The sequence below is a fragment of the Acomys minous genome (assembly GCF_964271855.1).
Source record: "Acomys minous genome assembly, chromosome: 11".
NCBI lineage: Eukaryota > Metazoa > Chordata > Mammalia > Rodentia > Muridae > Acomys > Acomys minous.
The window spans coordinates 30,825,392-30,845,485 of NC_140492.1; the positions used below are offsets into that span (position 1 = coordinate 30,825,392).

The window sequence follows — 20,094 nt, forward strand, 5'->3', positions numbered from 1 at the left end:
TCTGGAATGTGTGGAGGAATGCTGAGTGGATATATCAATGGTCAATAAAGCGCTGGTTAGCCAATCAGCTGGGCAGAAGGACAGGAAGTGGAAGGCGGGGCTAGCTGGGAGAGGAAGAGCAAATTTGGCAGAGTTGAAGGTGGACAACGAGGAGGAGACAAATGGCCCAAGTATCATAGTGGCAAGTGCTTGGGATGTATGTATGTTATGAGGTTTAGAGTAGTTTATGTTAGGTCAAAAGTAGATTAGAATCAGTTTAGATTCTGCCCAGCTCGTAGTGCTGGCAGCCTTAAAATACGTTTCAGTCTCCCAATGTCAGTTATTTGCTTCTTAGGCCTAACCAAAACAGTTTTAATGTAACAAATGAGTAAGGCCACACTTTGAACTTGCAGACCCTCGGTGGGAGTCTTTGAGTCTGGAGAGAAGCAAGTCAACAGCACTGGGAAACTCCTCCCTCTCCTGGAAGCGCCATGCCCAGCAAAGCAGAAAGACCAGGCTGGCCTAGAACTCACAGAGATCCGCCTGCCTCTGCTCCCGAGTGCTGGGATTAAAGGCATACGCCACCACCCATGCCCCCCACACACCTGCGGCTATCTCATTTATCTTTGTAGAAAGATGTAATACAATTTGTCTGCCCTATTAAACTTGTAATCAAGCACTCCCCCACCCAACTCCTGCATTAATTCTCAATGTTGGTGCATTCAGAGCTGATTTCCCATATGTTTTAGGATTGTGGCTTTGCTTTTATCCATTAAATGGTTAAAAGAATTTTCATGTGAAATGAAAATTCTGATGATTAAAACAGAACCGGGAGCTGGCATGGTGGCACATGTCTTTAATCCCAGCACTCTGGAGGCAGAGGCAAATGGATCGCTGTGAGTTCGAGGCCAGCCTGGTCTACAAAGTTAGTCTAGGACAGCCAAGACTACATAGAGAAACCCTGTCTCAAAATAACCAAAACCAAAAAACAAACAAAACTGAACCAGAATCCCAGATTTTAGGTTTACAAAGATTAAATTACTACTAAATTATATAAATAGATTGATTTTTTAATATTTATTTATTATTTATACAGCATTCTGCCCACATGTATGCCTGCACACCAGAAGAGGAACCAGATCACATTACAGATGGTTGTCAGGCACCATGTGGTTACTGGGAATTGAACTCAGGACCTTTGGAAGAACCAACAGTGCTCTTAACCTCTGGGCCATCTCTCCAGCCCAAATAGATTAATTTTTGAAGAAAGTCGTATTGTATCTCTATTGCTGATTCCAGTACATACAGACTCTACTGTGGCTTTTAGTCTTGGTATTAATAAGAAAAGAAAACTCTGGAAAATGTCACCTCCCACTATCGTCCTTGGTCCTAATGAATGCTGTCTGCTCAGGTCTGGTCCCTCTCTCCCATGCCCTTATATCATGAACATAGCTTTTCCAGCCTTCATCTTCCTCCTCAAATACCTTCCATTCCTTGCTGTTAAGCACAGATCACATTTTACTGTTTGAACCTGGACTTCCTTTTGTACTTAAGTCAGTGACACAGAGCATTATTTCCATTTACTCCTTATTCCCATTAAATATTCCAACTTTCTTTATGAATATTTAGTTTTCATAATTACTAAAATGGTAATTTTAAGTTACTTAAAAGATGTGTGCTTGTTTCTTTGAAGGTTTTGGGGACACGTGAGCTTGTGTTTGCTTTGGCCTTAAACTCACAAAGATCCTCCTGCCTCTGCCTCCTCCTGCCCTGTGCCACCACTGCCCTACTGGCTGTTTGCTTTTTTTGAGACAAAATCTCTCTATGTGGCCCTGGATGTTCTGGAACGTGCTTTGTAGACCAGGCTGGCCTCAAACTCAGAGACCTGTCTGCCTCTGCTTTCCCAGGGCTAAGAGCAAAGGCATGTCCCACCACACCTGGGCCATCTTACTTAGCTTTTGTTTTGGAACATGGTCTCACTATAAAAACCCCATGGTTTGCAGAGAGTGGTGGCGCACACCTGTAATCCCCACACTAGGAGGCAGAGGCAGGTGATCTCTGTGAGTTCGAGGCCAGCCTGGTCTACAAAGCGAGGCCAGGACAGCCAAGGCTACACAGAGAAACCCTGGCTCAAAAAACCAAAAAACAAAAACTGTGGGCCACAAACTGGAGATCCTCCTGCCTGAGATTCCTGGGTGTTGGAACTGTTCGTGTTTCTAACCATATCCACATGGTCCCAAATAAACATCAACGGCAACCTCCTTTCTACGTAAGCCCGGTCCATTGCGCTGTGTTCTGACTTACATAACTGACTTAAACTGCTGGTTTTGCTTTACATTTGTGTTTAATAAAGAAATACAAGTATGTTATTACAAGGAAGAGGCTAAAAGTTGACTAACATTAGAAAGGGAGTCTCCATTTTTCAGTTATTAGGGGATATCTTACTGACAATGAAATATGTGAAATTCAAAGGACAACAATTTTCTAACACATGATGATGTCAATGGTATTTATTATTTACCACTGGGAATCATTATTAATTATATATTCAATATGTAAGTACAAATTGCCTATTCCTAAATGTAATATTTTTATTACTACTTTGAAATGGATGTAAAAAAATAAATATACAGCAGGACATGGTGGCCCACCCCTTTAATCCCAGCACTCAGGAGGCAAAGGCAGGTGGTTTCTGTGAGTTCAAGGCCAGCGTGGTCTACAAAGTGAATCCAGGACAGCCGAGTATGCACAGAGAAAACCTGTCTTAAAAAACAAACAAAAATAAATAAATAAATAAATAAATACACTTGTTATCTCAAAATTAAGGTATTGACATCCGCCCAATTCACATGAAATCACGCATCACACCTTCTTTTCAGTGGCAACGGTTTCTTACAGGAGGAGCGACCTCTGGCGTGACGTCGAGGATACCAAGAGTTCTTCAGTTTTGAAGGAAATAGTTCTCTCCACGGGAATTCTAGAAGTGACGTCACTAGCTTTAAAACTCAAGGAGGAAGAACTTCATCAGTTTTACTTAGCTCAACCATCTTAACACAGATAACCCTTGAGGTCTGCGGCCACTTCCCCATCTTTCTTCTTCTTCTTCTTCTTCTTCTTCTTCTTCTTCTTCTTCTTCTTCTTCTTCTTCATCTTCTTCTTCCTCTTCCTCTTCTTCTTTTTGGTTTTTGAGATAGGGTTTCTCTGTGTATCCTTGGCTGTCTTAGACTTACTTTGTAGACCAGGCTGGCCTCGAACTCATAGTAATCTGCCTGCCTTTGCCTCTCAAGTGCTGGGATTAAAGGCGTGTGCCACCACCGCCCAGCCCACTTCCCCATTTTACATGCTTATGGTCTGAGAGATAAACAGCTGCCCAAATACAAACGTGGCAACTCTTAAAACTGCACACACACCCTGCCCCCCGGCTCAGCTAGGCGTGGTGGTACAGCCTTGAGGTATTGGTGTGAGCTCGAGGCCAGCTTGGTCTACAAAGTGAATCTAGGACAGCCAAAGCTACACAGAGAAACCCTGTCTCAAAAAACAAAATCAAACATACAAACAAAAACCCGCCCAACTCCTCTACAAGCACCTGAAAAATCTGGCCAATCTCGGGGAAGGTACAATGTTTTAACTCTGACTACCAAATTGCTTTCTTCTTATTCTTCAAATGCCTTAGCTGTCCACTAACCCTCAAACTTAAGTATTAATTGTGTGCCCCTAAAAAGATGGAGAAAATGATTAATTACAAATTAATAATCTACTATATTTCTAATTTTACTTATTTTTAGAAATAGGAAACTGAATTGAACAGTATCTTTTTATGTTAAGCTTGATTTTTCTTTTTTTAATATCTTTATAAGTTTAAAGGTTTAAATCCTGTCCATGCTATTTATTATACTTATATGTTTAAAACCCACAGTCGTAAATACTTGCAAACACAGGAATATAATGTCCCTATGCAATGGCTACTTTGATTTTTTTTTAAAAGACATGAAAAATGTTTCACTATTGTAATCAACTTGTAACAACACACCAAATACAAAAATCTGCTTGATTTGTTGCTGTTATTAAAAACAACGTTAAATAAACATATGCTGTAATCTGATGCTACTTAGCAGAACACATACAAAAATGTGAAATAAAAACCATATTCTTTAAATAATTTGCGCTGGGTTTCACTTAATGATTTCATTAATGATATCCTATATCATTCTACTAAAGACTATCTGAAGAGGGAGGCGAGATGGCTCAGTCAATAAAGTGCTTGCTGCAGAAGCTTGAGGACCCGAGTTCAAGTCTCAGTGCCCACATGAGCCATCAGGCATGGCGAGACCCATCTGTAATCACCGTGCTGGAGGGGCGGAAAGGAGGGATCTCTGGGGTTTTCTGAAAAGATAGCCTAGATCAGCCTGTGAAACCCAGGTTCTGGTAAGAGACTCTGCCAAAAATCAAAGTGGACAACCCCCAGGGAACTGGCCTCTGGTATCTACACACACACACACACATTTTCAGGTACACATGTACATGTGCTCCTGTACACACACACACACACACACACACACACACACACACACACACACACACAAACATATATAAATATATATATATATATTGGGTTTTTTTTTTTTAAAAGAAATGTGGAACAGCAAAATGGCTCAGCAGGCAAAGTGTATGATGCCTGATGGTGCAAGCCTGATGACCTTTCATCTCTGAGTTCAGAGTTTCATCTCTAAACCCATGAAAACATAGAAAAAGAAAACTAAATCTACAAAGTTGCCTCTGATCTCCACACATGTCGTGCGATACATGCAACCCTCAACTCCCCCTCTCCTTTTGCATAACCACATGCAGACATCATATATGCCTATGCACACAGTAAAAACCACTATTTAAATTGAATTGCTTTGAAAATTAACATAGAAACCTACAGATAAAAAACCCAATGTGCAGCTAATATATGTTTTAAGCATCTGATATTTTCCATCGTATCTGTGGTGATCCAGGTGTAAGGGAATCTTCCTTAATTACCTGTAAAACCTATAATCACTTTACCACTCTCTGGTTCTCCCTCTTACCTCAACAAAATTAAAGACCTGGAATTTGAATTTTGAAATCTCAATTCAGGACAAGCACAATCAGTTTTGCTAAACAACCACAAAATATACATCAGTAAAATTGGGTTTTGAAATAATTACTAGATAATGTTCAAGCTGAGATATGATGTATTCTGAGAGCCAGGCTTTCAAAAGCATTTTTGACTGTAATGTATATTAAACAAACAAACAAACCAAAAAAACCTTTTGACATCCTTTCCCCAAAATAAATCTTGATTTAAAAAAAAAAAAAAAAAAGGCAGGGGGATGCTGGAGAGATGGCACTGGCTGCTTTTCCAAAGGTCCTGAGTTCAATTCCCAGCAACCACGTAGTGGCTCACAACCTTCTATAATGTGATCTGGTGCCCTCTTCCGGTGTGCAGGCACACATGAGGCGTAATGCTGCATAAATAATACATCTTTTTTTAAAAGAGGGAAGAATATTGGCATTTGTGTGTGTGTGTGTGTGTGTGTGTGTGTGTGTGTGTGTGTGTGTGTTCTATTATCCTTCAAGTATGTTTTCACACATCCCATGAAGAAGAAATGTTTTCATTAGTTCTTGAGAGAACTACATGTTCTGGAGGAAAAAATTTGGATCAGACGTTTGCACCTATTCTCACATATTTGTGAACAAGTGATTGGACTTTCTGGAGGAAAATTTCACAGGTGTTTGGTTGGTTGGCTCCCCCCCCCCCCACCCCCGCCTTCTCCTCTTCCCTCTCGCATTCCACTATAATGCACAGCTGTGCTGTAGAGAGGGACTCATTGCCAATTTCAGTCACCTCACTGCCACCATGTTAAGTGGAATCAGAAACAGGAAGCTGATGGCGAGGCCATGAAGGTATGCTGCTGCACACTGGCTTGCTCCCTCCGTGGCTTGCTAAGCCTGCTTTCTTATAAAATATAAAACCCAGGACCAAATATGGGTCACAGTCATAGGGAAGGGGGATTGGGGTAAAAGTGGGAGGGAGGGAGGAATGGGAAGATGCATGGCATGGGATAGAAAATAAGATGTAATACGAATTATTTTATTTTTCAACAAAAATGTGTGTTAATAAATAAATAAATAAATAAAAAACCAGGACCAATGGAGGCCTCACACATAATGAACTGGGCACTCACTCCCTCATCGATCGCTAAGAAAATGTCCTACAGGCTTGCCTTCAGCCAGATCTTATGGAGGCATTTTTCTCCCTCCTCCCAGATGACTTTACATCGCGTTAAGGTGATAGAAAACTCTTCAGCACAGTTGTCAAAGTGAAACTTTTCCAGTGGAACCCACTCCCAAGAAAGCTGTCATTTCCTTTTATTCAGAAATAGGATATACGGGATGGATATTTCTTGTGCTTTTCCAACTATTTGGGGAAAGAAAAAGATAAAGTACTTCTCACCAGCAAACCAAGAAATGGTATTTGGATAAAGTTTTCCTTTAAAAAAAAAAAATCCCTGCCCCTAGATGTGTTGCAGGTGTGGCTGCTGTGTCACATGTGCATCAGCAGGTGGCAGAGAGGAGATAGGCTATGTCTATGCTCAGTGTCCTGACCTATGAATTTCTGAATGACTAGTAGCCTAACATTCCCTGAAAAAAGGGGAGCCTGAGATGACCACCAGTCAGTCTGGTGCTATGCAGGCCCTGAGAGCAAGCCTAAGACTAGAAGAACCGTGCCTGAGACTAAAGGCCCTGAGGCAGGACTAAGCCCAAGACAAACACCTCTCACATGTGGCCACCAGGGAGGGCCAGACAAGGAGGCAGCCTGAGACAACCACCAGGCAGGCGCAGCACAGGCCTGGGAGGAAGTAGGTAGACTATGTCCGAGATAGCCCCTGCCTGGTGCCATTAAGGCTCAAAGGAAGCGTGGCGCTCCTGAGACCCACTCCTGGTCCTGGGTGCCACTGAGAGGAGCAAGTAAGTGGTGGAGAAATGGAAGAGAAAGAAAATGGAAGGATGGATAATAGGCACAGTGAAAAGAGGCGGAGCTGGAGACTTGAGGGTAGTGAGGAACAGCCTGATGTGAGAGTAGCCAGAGATGTCACCTGGGACCATGGTGGGATCCTGGTCTGTGCTGCTGGGGTGGGGTGGGGTGGGGTCGGGTGGGGGGTGCGTGTCTCGGTCTGTGGCCCTGGAGCAGCAGGGGTCTATTACTACCAAAGGCCAGGTGAACATCCCTGATCAGGACTGCTGCCAGGGGACATGCTGTTGTCAGCAGAACTGTCCCCACTCTTCTCCTGGGCATCCTGGGAGAGCTGACCTTGGCCTTCATCTGCTGTAGCACCTATTGGGAGAATAGGTCCTGCAATTTGCCTGGGCAGCACAGGAGAGCTGGCCCTGGTAGCTAGCTGGACTTTGCTGATGAGCTGCCCCAAGGGCAGGAGAGTGGGAAAGCTGGTGGGCTGACCAGCTCAGACACCTCTTAGGCCCAGATCAAAGGCTCTGAATTGGGCCACCCCAACATCTACCTCACTGATAAGCTGATGAAACACAGAACAATTGGAAGGAAAAGTAATCAGAATGCATTGCATCCATATATGAAACTGTGTAGTATCTAGAAATGAAATTAATAAAAAAGAAATGATAACTGCCTTAACATGAATGAATGCTAAAATATTGTCATTATCAAATGTTCATGTTTTATGTAATTTAGAAATTTCTATAAAGAAAAATATCTGGGCCGGGCGTGGTGGCGCACGCCTTTAATCCCAGCACTCGGGAGGCAGAGTTGGGCGGATCGCTGTGAGTTCGAGGCCAGCCTGGTCTACAAAGTGAGTCCAGAACAGCCAAGGCTACAAAGAGACTCTGACTCGAAAAACCAAAAAAAAAAAAAAAAAAAAAAAAAAAAGAAAGAAAAGAAAAGAAAAATATCTGTACAGAGAGAAAGTGTAAGGTCAGAGAGCATAAGTAGAAATAGCTAACAGTCAGTGGTTTCTTTCGGAAATGAGCAGAAAAAAAATCTAACATTGCACAAATATGAATATTCTAAAATCATTAAATTCTTATGTTTTTATGAAGGGATAAAGATTATCATACTGCCTCCAAGTGTGGTGAGACATGCCTTAATCCTAGCCCTCAGAACCTAAGACAGGAAAGTGACAAGGTCAAAGCAAATCTGAGCTGATACCAGCACTCAAGAAGGCAGAGGGAGTTTGAGGCCAGTTTGGTCTACAAAGCCAGCCCAGGGCAGCCAAGGCTACACAGAGAAACCCCTGTCTTGGAAAAAACAAACCAAAAAAAAAAAAACTAGCCTGGGCTGCACGGCCAGAACCTGTCTCTGAAGACCAAAACCAAAGAAACAAAGGCAACCATCCTGCTCTTTTTCATGGGTAGTTTCATTTTAGATAATTATGTCTCTATAGTTCTATTTGTGGAGGAGAAAGTAACCATGGCAAACGCGGCTATTGTTTAAATCATCATTATTTAGGGATGAGAACAGAGGTAGGAATGTGGAAAGCTGAGCAATTGTTTTCCTCAGAGGAGAATATAATTCTGAGTGTTGCGCTAATGTGACAGTCCATGAGGAGAACCAGATTGCCTCATACTCAAAGGCAGCAAGTTCTATTTGTCTAGAAGAAAGCTCTAGAAGTGTCAAGGAGTAAGAGCTACAAAAATAAATTTAGCTACTTTATTTTCCCTGTCAGTCTCACACTTATTTTTATCTATAACAAAAAGCAGCCACACTACAAAGAAAAAGAAAAATCTTCCTTGTGTTAAGCAAATCTTTCTTGTTGATTTCAGATAATGCAAACATTAATACTTAAAGGTTTAAGCTTTAAGTGGGGAATTGAGCTGCATTTGCCGCCCTCTACAGACGAATCTAAAACTCACATGGAGATTCACGGGGGGAATGTCATGTGTGAAGACATGCACTGTATAATAGTGAGGAACCGGTCTAAGTAAGATATAGACAATTTCATCACTCAGCTATCAGAGGGCACCTACACACACCTCAGTGGTATATCCTACTACAGAGAGAGACTGTGGTACAACCTACTGCTTTTACACTACAAAATAGGCACAGTGTGAGAACTAGAGGCAGCTGCAACACATGATAAGCTCACATTTAAACACTCCTAAACATAGAAAGTGAAGAACAGAATATAGGCCATTCACTCAGGGATAAGAATGTGTCAACTCCATTGTAACCCTATGAAGGCACGTTTGAACATGTGGCCCATTGCTGACTGGAGCCTCATGGTGTGGCATGTGATAATGCTACAATGCAGATGTGTGCTTGTAAACTTGAAGCAGAAATATAGTATGAAACTGCAAAGAATTTTCTATTTCTTCTGCATTAATGTCATGTGACTCAAACATACTGTGTTTGATGATTAAGAAATGGAGACCTCTCCCTTTTTAGTAGTTGAGAAATAAAAGGAAATTTATACTGCAATTGAGATAGAAGTTAAGCATTGACCTCGTTTTAATTTTTTTTTTTTATTTTAATTTATGTGCGTTGGTGTGAGAGTGTCAGATCTTGGTGTTACAGACAGTTGTAAGCTGCCATGTAGCTGCTGGGAATTGTACCCTGGTCCTTTGGAAGAGCAGGCAGTACTCTTAACCACTGAGCCATCTCTCCAGCCCCAGTTTTCATTTTTAAATAACAATTTAATGCACTATAAGATCTAGTTCCCCCTTCATTACAATTTCACTCTGTCATCTTTAGCTGATTATCTTTCAGTTAAGGTAATTTCCCCCAGAACAAATGCAAACATTGACTTCCTTTTGTTTTGTTGGAGATAAAGTTTCTCTGTGAGGCTCTGGCTCTCCCGGACTTCCTTTGTAGACCAGGCTGGCCTCAAACTCACCGATATACGCCTGGTTCTGCCTCCCAAATTCTGCAATTAGATGTGCACACCAGCCCGATAAACATTGATTTTTCAAGTTAAAAAAAAAATCCATGATACAAGAATGACACAGTAGAAATGTAAGGAAACATTTTTCTGATTCAAATTCTCCAACAGCTGAGAAATCAAATTGTGTTGAGGACAGATAATGGAAAACTTCAGAAGGATTGCTGGCCATGAAAATGGAGTTAGTGAGCATCTTTCTTTCTGAGACCCTGAGCATCCAAAAATCTTGTACTAGACAGAATTTTCTATTTAGGAAGAATGTGCGAGCTGAACTATAGCTGAGTACTGTGTTGAAAGCAGACAGTGCTGATACAGCTCCAGTGAGTATTCCTGTCTACAGCAGCAGGAAAGGATACAGTGATCACAACAGGAGCACAGCTGAGAGAGGTCAAAGGGCATGTACACCAGCTGCCCTGGAAGAGCCATTTGAGATACAAGCGAAAGTCACTACACTGGGTCACATCCTGGTCTCAAACACATCTTGATACTGATGTCAGGATGAAAAGAGAATCCCTTGGCACCATGTGAAATGAACTACCTGTCAAAGCTTACACCAAACAGAGGCAGTTCAAATAATAAAAATGAGCCTTTTCCCAGAATCTAGAATGGAAAAGTCTTGGGGGAGGGGTGGGTGGGTGGGGAGTAGATCTTCGATTTGTGAATTTGAAGAATCTTTGAAGAATAATGATTATCTGAAAAAAAATAAGCTTTATGCCTTCAAACGGAAACAAAGATTTCACCTAGACACAAGAGAAAGTGTGTTACATTTTCCACAGTAGCACCAGTGGCTAGGGGGCAAAAAAAAGAAATAAAGGGGGAAAAAACAGTGGAAAATTCAGAAGTTTCTGGAGACGCCCTGCCATAGCTAGATGCTGCCATCTACCCACCTCCTTACGGAGCTTCCTCTCTGCTCGCACTGAGTGTTGTAATGTCTCAGCTCCTCTGTAACTCCAAGCACTGCTTTTTGGTTAGACAGTTTCCCCACTATAAACTAGCACCAGGATAACAGTATTGTGTTGACTTTGGTTCTCACTGGTCCAGCACTGTAGCAGTCCCTGACTTCCGGTGGCTGAGCTACCCAGGCTCATTAACATAAAACAAAACAAATGTGAGACAGCCAATTAAGACACTCTGAAGACACTCAAATGAGAGGCCAGTGTCTTAAAAGGAATGCAAGCCTGAAGGCAGGCAGTACTGTCAACTGTTCTTTACCATGACGGAACTCCAGCTGATTTTAAGGAGTACTTGCTATGTGGTGCCTACTAAGACCCAAATGAAATTCCAAATTATCACTTGTCAACACCAATCTCTTTTCAGTAGGCCTTGCCCTGTTTGGTGTTGTATTTGTAAACATTTCCATGTATCCTTTTCCCTTTTGAACAGTGTTGTCATTCTCAGTCGTTCTGGCTTAACATCGCTAGGAAGAATAGAAAAGCCAAACAGAAAGACAGCAGGAAAATCAGAGCCACATTGAGGAAATGCAGAAGAAAAAAAGGAAGAAATGGAGAAGGGAGGGAGAGGGAGAAGGGAGAGAAGGAGAGAGAACACGGAAAGAAGTATTAAAGCATTACATAGAGTAATGCTTTTATATTTCAAGCAAACACTGTTATTTGCTGCCCCTTACTGGTAAAACAGTAAAACTGCTACATCACATACTCAAAGTGCAGTTCTTAGCACTAACATCTCACTTTAATGGAAATACATCATTAACCACTATGAGAATTATAAAAGGTCGTCTCAAGTAACCGAAGGCCATCTAAGAAGAGTCACTCGGGGAAGGCCCTGACCAGATAACCATCGTGAACGTTTACTTTAGACAAGCCCTGAAAGGCAAGTCCCATATAAGGCTCCTGGCCTCTTTTGCTCAAAAACCTAGAAGTTGATACTGGCAGTAAATGTTGTCAACTACATTTCTTGACGTGACAACCTTGCTTTACTCATCTTTGAGCAACTGTCTGCCAGGTACTGTCATTGAGTTCTCGTGGCTTGGCTGCCAGTCACTCGGTCAAATATAAAACGGTGATCCATGCTGAGCAGAAGCTAGCTCAGTTGCAGGTAGAACAGGAGGACGGGTCATTTTCTAACCTATATATTATTAAGCAAAGGCGCTTCGTACTCACTTTTCATGGTGCAGAGCATCAGAAAGGAAGAGAAGTGGCAAGGGAAAATGCCTCAACAGGTGTGGGAGAATGACCTCACTGGAGGGTTCCCAGGCTCCTGGGTTTGATTTGGGTGTGAATGGATAACATTGGCCTCGGTTATGAGTCGGGAATTCTGGCTATCAAGTACTGGACCTCTTCCTGCCTTCCAGTTTAACTACAGGAAGGCATGAATTTGGGAATGAAATGGCCATGGCTTTACCCAGAAAGGGACACAGAATAGTGCATAAACAGCACTGTGGATGGGCTCCATAAAGTGTGTAGATCAGTGAAAAAGGCAGGTCCTAGGGTTCTCTTAGGAAGCATACATAAAGGGCCTGATTTTTGCTTTAAAAAAAAAAGCAGAAACACTACAGATAAGAAAACAATGGTGAAAATCTAGAAAACAAGACAAGATTGAAATGGAAGTGAGCTATGAAAAAAACTAGGAAGAGCAGAGAGTACGTAAGACAAAAAATGGAGGAAAGTGTGTGTGTGAGTGTGTGTGTGTGTGTGTGTGTGTGTGTGTGTGTGTGTGAGTGAAAATTTAAGAAATGAGAACTTTGACCAGCAACAGGATGCTTTGAAGCTTTGTGTTGGCTCCCTGAAGTGCAACATTTAAAAGAACAAGCAAATAGGGGCTCTCTGTCTCTCTCTCTCCATCACCGCTTCCCTCTCTCTTACACACACACACTACACACACACACACACACACACACACACACTACAACCAGCAGGATCAGAAAGGGTGGCTCTGGGAAGGGAGCTGCAGTCCAACAACTCCATTTAGATACATTTCAAATCCCCCACTTTTAGCATCGTACAGCATCCATTGCTGTCTGAGAGCCTAGAGGGGCTCCTATCTTTCCTGGTGCTTAACAATAAGTGATTGAAAATACACTTCCTCATTTTTTTTTTTTTGGTCTCCAGTTTCATCAACTGCATCCTACTGAAAATAGAAAAGGTCATCAGTGACTTCCTAACTGAAGCATGCTATAAACTTAATTATTTGAGGCCTCATGTTGCTACCTTATTTCCACTGAGACTTTTTTTCAAAGCCCCATCATAAGAACAACTTGTTCTGACCATAGTAACTGAAATATTCACTGCCACTCTGCTATGTTTCCCAGCATTATGCCTTTGGGGTTTCTATTATGGGTAAATTCAAATACTTGAGTCTGCAGTGTTCCACCCACACTCACAGAATCCCAGAAATAGTGTAGTCCCCATGAGCGGTATTAGAAACCCAGTAACACAATAAACACCCAGAGTTGTAGAAACAGGGCTTTCATTTCAACAACAGGGACTACCCAACACTCTCCAAAGTGTTGAGCTGCTACGAAATCCTCTGTAAGCTTAAATTTAAGAGCATAAAGACCAAACTCTTTGGAGCAACATAAAGCTCAGAAAATGTTTATAGGACTGTAGATGTATCCACCACCCAGCAAAGTAAAATGCACCGACACAAATGATCCAGCCTGTAAGGAAGCAGAAAGTGTGGCCCGATATGAACCTTCAAAGAACAAACAAGTTAGAATTAATAAGCAAAGTCACTTTTTAAAATGCAACTGTGTGCCGTGCATTCAAAACCATCAGTAGGAACACGAAGAATACTTGAAAGAACTACACTGAGATTTTAGAGATTAAAAATAGTGTGTGAGAGCCGGGCGGTAGTGGCACACGCTTTTAATTCCAGCACTTGGGAGGCAGAGGCAAGCTGATTGCTGTGAGTTCGAGGCCAGCCTGGTGTACATAGTGAGTCCAGGGCAGCCAAGGCTACACGGTAAAACCCTGTCTCAAAAAAACAACACAACAACAACAACAACAACAAAACCTAGTGTGTGAAATGAGCATACTGAGTAAACTTACAGATAGAATCATTAATATTCTGAACAAGAAATTAGAAGACTGTTAAAAATATACACATAGAGAAGAGTGAAATTTTTTTAGATGTGTGTGTAATAGTAGTGGTGGTGGTATTAGTATATATATATATATATATATATATATATATATATATATATATATATATATGCATAGCATAACAAAGCATAGCATGGCATAGTATAGTATAGCATAGTAGTATATTACAGAGGTCAGAAGAGGGCAGCAAACCTCCTAAAGCCTAGAGGCAGTGTGAGCTACCAGACATGGGTGCAGTGAATGCTCATAATCACTGGGCCACCTCTCTAACCCCAGAATACTTTTAAAATGTAAAGTAAATGTAAATATAAATTATTGCTGAGGGAACACAGGTTAATCTGTACATACTTTTAAGTCACTGAAGGAAGAAGAGGAGGGAAGAAAAATTGTTTTAAAGAAATAGTGCTGATTTTGTTTTCCAGACTGGATACAGATTATAAAGCCCCAAATCTAGGAAGCTCAACAAACTCAAACACAAGAAGCAGAATAAAAACTACACCAAGGCACATCATAATCAAAGTGCCCCTGGCCAGGACAGACTTAAATGAGCAGACAAAAAGGACATAATAATAGCTGCATATGGCGACACATGCCTATGACAAGTTGAATGCCAGCTTGGTATGTGAAGAACTTCAGGACAACCCAGGCTACACAGGCAGACTTGCCCTCAAATAAATATATAAATGTATTTATAGAGGTAAAAAAAAAATCGCATAATGGTAGAAACAAGACAAGCTAGCTAGAGGACAAAAGAGCAACAATTTTAAATCTTTGAAGGAACAAAAAATTAATTATATGCTAAATAAAATTATTATTAAAATAAGGATAAAGACATGTTTAGGGTTGGAGAGATTTCTCAGTAGTTAAAAGCCCTGGTTTCTTGTCCTGAGTTCAATTCCCAGCAATCACATGGTGGCTCACAACCATCTATAATGAGATCTGGTGCCCTCTTCTGGCATGCAGGCTGAACACTGTATACATAGTAAATAAATAAGTAAATCTTTTTTTAAAATAATAAAGACATGTTTCAACATACAAAAAGCTAAAAGATGTCAATATGCTCACACTGTCAGAGTTATTAAAGGAAACCTTTCAGTTAGAACAGAAAAATGGCAATAAATTCTTCCCCAAGACCTAAAGAGCCCTAGAAATAACAAGTATGCTACAGAATATGTGTTTTCCTATCATTGAAAGTGTTTAAGATTTAATATAAATGGTTTTAAACAAAAATAATCACAGCGTAATGTGAAGTTGATAACATAAAACTGGGAGGGTTTATGCTGTACTTGAAGTAGCATGTTATTTAAAGGCAGGCATGACAATGCAAAGGTTCATAGTGTAAACCTTAAAACACTCACTAAGATGAAAAACAGGCATGTCATCATTTAAAGAGGAGAGGTAAAAGAAAATCACATAAACCCTCAGCCAAATTGAAGAAAAAATAAAGACAAAACAAATAAAATAAAAATACATTGGCAAATAGAAATAAATATTAAAGCCGGGCATGGTGGCACATGCTTTAATCCCAGCACTTGGGAGGCAGAGGCAGGCAGATCGCTGTGAGCTCGAGGCCAGCCTGGTCTACAAAGTGAGTCCAGGACGGCCAAGGCTAACACAGAGAGACCCTGTCTCAAAAAACCAAAAAAAAAAAAAAAAAAAAAAAAAGAAATATTAATAAGATGACATTTGAGCCGGGCAATGGTGGTGAATGTCTTTAATCCCAGCACTTGGGAGGTAGAGGCAGGCAGATCTCTGTGAGTTTGAGGCCAGTCTAGTCTACAGAGTGAGTTCAGGAAAGCTGTTAGAGCTGTCTCGGGGGGAAAAAAAGACATTTGAGCAGAGTAGTATCCGTGTGTGTGTGTGTGTGTGTGTGTGTGTGTGTGTGTGTGTGTGTCTGTTGCTTAGCCTTGTTAATAAACATACTCAATCTACATTTTTCAAGTAATCTAAGCAAAAAAAAATTTTTTCAGATTGGATTAAAAATTCAAGTCCCATCAGGCAGTGGTGACACATGTCTTTAATCCCAGTACTCAGGAGACACAGGGGATCTCTGAGTTCAAGGCTAGTCTTGTCTACAGAGTGAATTCCAGAGCAGCTGGGACACACAAGTTGTTTCCAGTTGGTGTCACTGTTTTGAAAGTTTGTGGAACCTTTGGGAAGTGGAGTCTTGCTGAAAGAAGCGAGTCCCTGAGAACAGGACTCGAGGGTTGAGAACCTGACCCCAGTGTCTGCCCATCCTCTGCTTAAAAACTCAGCGTGACCAGCCACCTATTATTCCCACCCCGGTTGCCAGGAGTTCCCATCCACAATGGGTCATGCCCTCAGACTGTACCAGAGTCGGTCTTTCCCCCTTCAAGTTGCCTCTGGTCAGACAATTATTCACAGCAACTAGGGAGATAACTAATACAGATGACTGTCTTGTTATCCCTCATCACCAGAAGTGGAGATGGTTGCTCTAACATCTCAATTAGGCTTCCAAGCAAAAGGATCTACAACAAAGAATGCTCTTTCACAATGGTCCTTTTATCAAGGTTAGTAAACGTACTTTTCTCTATGTGATTATTTATCCAGTGGCAAAGCTTTCAAATATATGAGACAAAGTTCATAGAACTACCAGAAGATTACTGACCACATCCACAGATGTCGGGGCCATTGCTAATGCTGCTCTAGAAGTCACTGATGAATAGGTGGATGGAAAAATCGGTGAAGAATTAGAGCAAGGATCAGCCAGCTACAGGCGGAAAGCGGAATCTATCCCTCTCCAGTTCCCACCTGTCTTTGTAAATATTTTATTGAAGCAGAAAGAGGCGGGCCCGCTTAGGTAACGTGAAAGCTTTCACGCTGCCATGGAAGAGTTCAGGAGGAAACCGGCAGTGCGATGAACCAGCTTTTGCTGAATAAAGACAAGAACAAACACCACTAAAACAACTTAACAGGAAATTTAAGGAAAAAAACTCTATAAATGTTTCTGCCTTGAGAGTTGTGTAATTATGACAGAGGCACTGGGGCCCAGGATATATGCTATTTTTCTGTTTCAAGTTCGCTGACACGTGATACGGGTCAGAAGAGCATGACCAGTTTGAGGTGCAGATACAGAAGTTTACCTTCAACGCCAGCATAATTCACAGCTCTACTAAGCACATGAGGAATACTTAGCCATTTTCTGAACTGTAAAGGACTCTCATTTGATTCAGAAGCACTCATATTTATACACAGTGAGTTCCCTAATCACAGTGAAATAGAAAGTCCAGGTCAAAAACTATTTTAAAGATCCCCAAGCATTTAGAAACTAATTGGTGGGCTTCTAAATAATTTAAGTCAAAGAAACCTGAAGAAAAGCAACAATTATTTTGTACTGAATGTGTATCTTATTTCCTTAAGTATAGCTTATTCCAGGTATATCAAGTTTATTTAACATTCAAATGTCAAGCAGTTACTATATTGATAAACTAAAAAAAAAAAGCTGTATTGCCTCAGTAGAGATGGAATAACTATTTAACAAAATCCAACACCACTATCAATTCAAAACAAAAAGTTTTAGTCAAATGGAGATGGGACATCTTCAGCTAACAATAAAGATGTGTGAAAAACCTCCAGTTAGCAAGACTCTTAAAGGTTAATTATCAAATGCCAACCATCTAGGATCCGAAAATAAAATAATACCAAAGATATAGAATCAGAACTTCTTTTGACCACTGTACTAAAAGTTCTGGCCAATATAAAATGTCAAGAAAAAAAATATTTTTTTTTTTTAAGGAGCATGGAGGGCCAGGCATGATGGCACATACCTTTAATCCCAGCACTTGGAAGGCAGAGGCAGCCGAGTCTCTGTGAGTTTGAGGCCAGCCTGGTCTACAAAGGAAGCCTGGACAGTCAGGATTTGTTAAACAGAGAAACCCTGTCTCAAAAAACCAAAAGAGAAAGAAAGAAAAGAAGAAGGAACGAAAAAAAGATGGTTTGAAAAGAGAATACAATTTTCTTCTTCATTTGTTCTGTTTTGTTTGTTTTGTTTTGTTGTTTTTTTATTTCCTGGTTTTTCGAGACAGAGTTTCTCTATGTAGCATTGGCTGTCCTGGAGTTGCTTTGTAGATCAGGCTGGCCTTGAACTCACAGCAATCCTCCTGCCTCTGTCTCCCAAGTGCTGGGATTAAAGGCACACGCCACCACACTCAGCTCAATTTTCTTAATTAGACATTGATCAAAATCTAGATAGTAATCCCCCAAACCTATAGGACACAAGGATAAAACAAATCTATCAATCTACTATGTGTATATAATCATGGACTTTCAAATTGCTGATAAAAAAACTGGGTGTGGTGGCCCATGCCTTTAATCCCATCACTAGGGAGGCAGAGACAGGTGGATCCTTGTGAGTTCAAGGCCAGCCTGGTCTACAAAGGGTCTACAAAGGGAGTCCAGGACAGCCAAGGCCACACAAAGAAACCCTGTCTCGAAAATGAGAAACTGCTGGTAAAAGTGAACTTTTCATTCCCTGTCTGCAACTGTAGATGTACAACTCTCATGTGGAGAACAGGTTGTCCTCTGCATAGACAAGAGGACAACAGTCCCGTTGCTGTTGTGACAATGGCTCCCAATGAAGAGCCCTTTCTAATGAGACTCCGTCTTGTCACTAGGCACCTCATGAGCCTGTCCCTAAATTCACCTCTATTGCTGGGAAAAACACAAACTTTTCCAGGAAAAAAAAAAAAACAACACCCTAGGCCTGAGCCAATCAGGGGACAGCAGGAAAGTACCTAACATCCTCAGATGTTATAGATAGATCGCTTAAGAATTTTAGGGTGCACTCAGGAGGCAGAGGCAGGCGAATCGCTGTGAGTTCGAGGCCAGCCTGGTCTACAAAGCTAAGGCTACACAAAAAAACAAAACAAAAAACAAAAAAAAAGAATTTTAGGGTAGGCTCAACCAATCCCCTAGTTCCAACCCAGTCCTATAACTGCCAGACTGGAAACCCTTATTCCTTTCTGTAAGGACAATAAAAACCCTGCTTAATGACGGCTCAGTGCGGCACTCTTCCCTCCTCTCCTCTCCTCTCCTCTCCTCTCCTCTTCTCTTCTCTTCTCTTCTCTTCTCTGGTGTGTTCTTTCTCCATTGGGTTTCATCTAAATGCAGCCTGTCCTCCACAACTATTGAAGTTACCTTTTAAACTTCGGTGTGAATCCAGTCCTTCTCTGGTTTATATCCTTTACTGGCTCCCATCACTGTGAGGCATCTTCACTGTTCAGCAAGGTATAAAATGCTAGTCCCACCTTGCTCTCCAACTTCATTTTCATATGGTGAAATTAATTCCTACACTTAATACTCCAGTCAATTACATTTTCAGAGTCCCTGTTCAGTTTTTGTGGTTGTCTTGCACTCAGCTGAAGTGATACTACTAGGCTCTGATCGCCAGAGTCTATTCCTGGAAGCCCAATTGAGAGCCAGAATCCAGAGTTGATGCAAAAGCAAAGGAATTTTATTGAGCCGACACGCTGGGGTCTACCAAGCCCCGAGGACATGGAAGACACTATTCTGTAAAAGCGGAGGGTTTAAATACCTTTTACACGTTCTCCCATGCTACTCTCACCTAGAGTCCCAATAGGATGTCCTCCCCTCTGACCCACTTTCCTGGGAATTGAAGACTTTCATGGGACATGCCCCTTGGGCTAGTGTCCAGATATAAGTGAGTATATACCATTTGACTCTTTCTGCTTCTGGGTGAACTCACTCAGTCGGAACCGGGCCCAGGGGTCCTGCTCAAACTATGGCACCAGCCAAGGACAATACGTGAAGTAAACTTCGAACCCCTACCCAGATCTAGCCAATAGACAGGACATTCTCCACAATTGAGTAGAGAATGGGGACTAACTTTCACAAGAACTCTAGTGCCTCATATTTGACCACATCCCCTGGATGGGAGGCCTGGTGGTACTCAGAGGAAGGATAGCAGGCTACCAAGAAGAGACTTCATACCCTATGAGCATATACAGGGGGAGGAAGTCCCTCCCAGTCACAGACATAGGGGAGGGGAGTAGGGGGAAAGTGGGAGGGAGAGAAGAATGAGAGGATATAAGGCATAGGCTGACAATTAAGATGTAATATGAATAAATTAATAAAATAAA

The 20,094-nt window shown here is 41.5% G+C and overlaps 1 long non-coding RNA gene across 1 annotated transcript; it reads right to left on the reverse strand.

The window, feature by feature from the left end:
• Nucleotides 1-2,481: 2,481 nt before the first annotated feature.
• Nucleotides 2,482-3,131, reverse strand: LOC311608357. Its single transcript, XR_014782922.1, has 2 exons — nt 2,848-3,131; nt 2,482-2,738 (listed from the first exon to the last, which is right to left on the reverse strand). It is a non-coding gene; the product is annotated as an uncharacterized lncRNA (long non-coding RNA).
• Between the last annotated feature and the right edge of the window lie 16,963 nt (nt 3,132-20,094).